Here is a 3,480-nt window from a genome sequence, read left to right as displayed (position 1 = left end):
CAAGCCCCCTACCTGTCTCTGGTAGCCACAAACCTGATCTCATTTTCTATGGGTTTGTTTGTTTGTTTTTGAAGTGTCATTGACCTACAACACTATGTTAGTTCCTGGTGTACAACATAGTGATTTGATATTTATATACATTTCAAAATGATCACCACGGTTAAGTCTAGTTACAAGATGTCACCATACAAAGATATTACATAATAATTGAGTATATTCCCCACACTGTACATTTCAGCCCTGTGACTCATTTATTTTGTAACTGCACCTCTTAATCTCCATCACCTATTTCTCTCCTCCTCCCCACACCCCACTCCTCTGGCAAGCACCTGTTTGTTCTCTGTGTCTATGACTCTTGTTTCTGTTTGGTTATGTTTGTTCATCTGTTTTGTTTAGATTCCACATGTGAGTGAAATCATACAGTATTTGTCTTTCTCTGTCTCATTTCACTTGGAATAATACCCTCTAGGTCCATCCGTGTTGTTGCCGATGGCAAGATTTCATTCCTTTTTATGGCTGAGTAATATTCCAACCCCTCTTCTTCTCAATACTGTGTCATTTTGGCTGCGGTAACAAGCAAACCCAGTGTCTCGGGGGCTCACAACCACGCACATCTCCTTCGTACTCACATCACCTGTGGGAGGCTGTCGGCTATGGCTCCACTGGCTCCACCCCACAACTCCTCATCCCAGGGCCCAGGCTGTAGGAGCTTCCCCAGCTGGTCAGTGCATTCTTCTGACACATTTCTCAAGCAAGTGCGATGATGGAAACTCTCGCTAAACTTCTGCTGAGACCTGGAATACATCACCATATTTATTCACATTCCGTGGGCTGAATTGTATTACATGGTCAAATCCAAAGTCAGTGGGATGAGAATGAACATTTCTCCCAAAGGGAAGGAGGGTGCGAATGAGTGCAAACTACCATGTTATTTCATATTGTATGTCAATATTTTCTACCTCCCTTCCAGCAGGTCTCTCCACAGCTCAGCAGTCTCCTCTGAGCAAGCCTCTTTTGTTCTCCTAACAACCTTAAGAAATAATCGCAATGGCAAAAGTAATTAACTTTAAAAACAAAAAAGTAATTAACTTTTACTGCCTCTTTCTTTGTGCCAGGTGTTGTTCTAAGTGCTTTACAGGCGTTCTTTGAGTTAACACTCACAGCGGCCCCTTGATGTAGCGACCACTGTTATCCCCATTGTACGTGTAAGAAAACTGAGGCTGAGAGGTTGACTGGCCCAAAGTCACACAGCTGCTAAGGGTCAGGTCTGGGATTCACTCCGAGGGCGCCAAAGGCTGTACTTTCAACCCCAGCAACTACACGGCTTCTTCCTATGAGGCCAGGGTGGGGTAGCGGCCCCATATGACAGATGTGCAAACTGAGGCCCAGAAAGTTGACTTGACCTGACCAAAGATACACCCTGTAAACAGAACTAAAATAGAAATGCCCTGGTGTCTTCTCCTCCTCAGCAATCCCTCCCCTACACCAAGCTGGGGACATTGTCGTCTAGCACTTTGGGGACACTGACTGCCACCCTGGCCTGGAGCCGTGCAGAGGGAGGGTCCAGTGATGGTGCCTGTCTGTCGGCCTTTTCCTACCGGTCAGCCCAGGGTGGTGAAGTAGCCCATTCCTGGCTCGACCACTGACGACCTCAGGCAGGTTCCTCGACCTCTCTGAGCTTTACCTTCCTGGTCTACAACATGAGAGCCACAGAGCTTAGACCATAACGCCAACCAGAGTAACTGGCCTCACTTTCACTCTTCAGCTCCTCCACTCTAAATCCTGCTGGATTTCTTTGATTAAGACACTCTTGCCCTCCACCCCACCTTCACTTCCTACCCCACCCCTCCATCCATCCTTCTTGGGTTCGTGTCACCTCCACTGCGCACTCAGACAGGTTTGAGAGGAGGCGTGAGATGAGGTGGGGGCCACAGTCCCACCTGAGCTTCAACAGAGAACCAAATGGGCTGGCTCTCTGTGCTCCCCACCTGGACACACGTATACATGTGTGCACAGACATGCCCACATGTATATATCACACGCCCACATCACATGCTCATGTATACAATACGCAAAACACTTACATACCTGTACACAAATACATACATACCCATATACCTGCATGCACACATGTACACACATATACACACAGACACCTGTACACATATACAGAGACACACATACGTATCCACACAAACACACACATACATATACGCACCTACACAATATACCTGTGTATATGTGTACACACATACCCACAAACACACACATGCACATGTCCACAAATAAACACACATACACACAAATATGCACACGTACATACACTCCATGCAGGCACAGCCACTGGACAGGGTGTGGCTTGTGGGGCATATAATGCTGTCTGTCCAGCCAATTCCTCCCCTGGAGGGTAAGTGCTCTTCTGGGGGTGGGGCCTTGGTCACAGCCAGAGAACGCGACAGAACGTGAGGGCCCGTGGGGGTCAAGCCCCTCCCTCAGCTGCGTCTTGCAGGTGAGGAAACCGAGGCCCAGAGGATAACGGAAGCACACAGCGCTCCAATATGCCAGGCACAGTTCCAAGCTCTTCATCTGTACTAACCCACTGAACACTCACAGTCACCCGCTGAGGGACCCACTGTCTCGTTTTTCCAAACAGGAGAACTCAGGCCCAGAGGGTCACGTGTTAGTGGTCACTCAGTGGGCAGTGGAGTCAGGCTCAGGCAGCCGCTCCTCACGGGCAACCTGGGCTGCCCCTCTGCTGCCATCGCTGATCGTGTGACACTGGGCAGAGGGACCGTGATCGCTGCCGAGTCGGGTCAGACCCAGCTTCCGAGCCCTGCTGCCTCAGGCAGCCTGGCTGAGAGGCTGTCGTCTGACCACGTGGTAACTTTCAGGGACACGAGGACACGCCAGACAGGCGGGCCGAGGGAGGGAGGTGCCTGGGCGGGCAGTGCCATGTGTGCTGCTGTGGTCTCTGCCCCTCCTGCTCTCGGGGCATGAATGGCCCGCCTGCCCTGAGACGGGAGCCCAGTGTCTGAGCAGGCCGGATGCCTGGTTTCTTTGGCAACTCAACTCACATTCTCCTGGCTGTGCTTTCTGGGGCTTGATTTAAGTTTAATTCCAGCCGGAATGACTGGAAATACCAAGTATTTTACTAGGATTAGTGCTTGGCTGGAAGGGCCAACTGCCTCTGCCACAACCAGGTACCGTGGACCTCAGAGGAGCGTTAATCCCAAGGAAGTCTCCGTGACTCAGCCTCGGGTGGCTTCTCAGCCCCAGGAGGGCCAGCCCAATGCACAGACGCCCAGGCTGGGCCTCCGCTGAGCTGGGGGAGGGGAGAGGCGGCACAGGAGGGCTTGCCGAGCTCAGAGCAGCCCTGCTCTCCCACCCACAGCAGGGACCCATCCAGCCCATCCCCCAAAGCACACGCTTCGGGGAGAGCGGGGAGCAGAGTGGGGCGGGGCAGGCACACAGTGCGGGCAC

At 51.7% G+C, this 3,480-nt stretch overlaps 1 long non-coding RNA gene across 2 annotated transcripts in view; it reads right to left on the bottom strand.

Annotated features, from left to right (window-relative positions):
* Positions 1–446: 446 nt before the first annotated feature.
* The window catches only part of LOC112413056 (uncharacterized), an 11,552-nt gene continuing 8,518 nt past the window's right edge, over positions 447–3,480 (bottom strand). For both annotated transcript variants that reach the window (XR_003005886.1, XR_003005885.1), the window contains exon 4: positions 447–794. This is a non-coding gene — a long non-coding RNA (uncharacterized LOC112413056). The remainder of the gene's footprint in view (positions 795–3,480) is intronic.

Source organism: Neophocaena asiaeorientalis, unplaced genomic scaffold, assembly GCF_003031525.2.
Source record: "Neophocaena asiaeorientalis asiaeorientalis breed wild unplaced genomic scaffold, Neophocaena_asiaeorientalis_V1.1 scaffold62, whole genome shotgun sequence".
NCBI classification, from domain to species: domain Eukaryota; kingdom Metazoa; phylum Chordata; class Mammalia; order Artiodactyla; family Phocoenidae; genus Neophocaena; species Neophocaena asiaeorientalis.
Note: the sequence above shows the minus strand (reverse complement) of the source record. Positions and strands in the feature narration are given on the sequence as shown.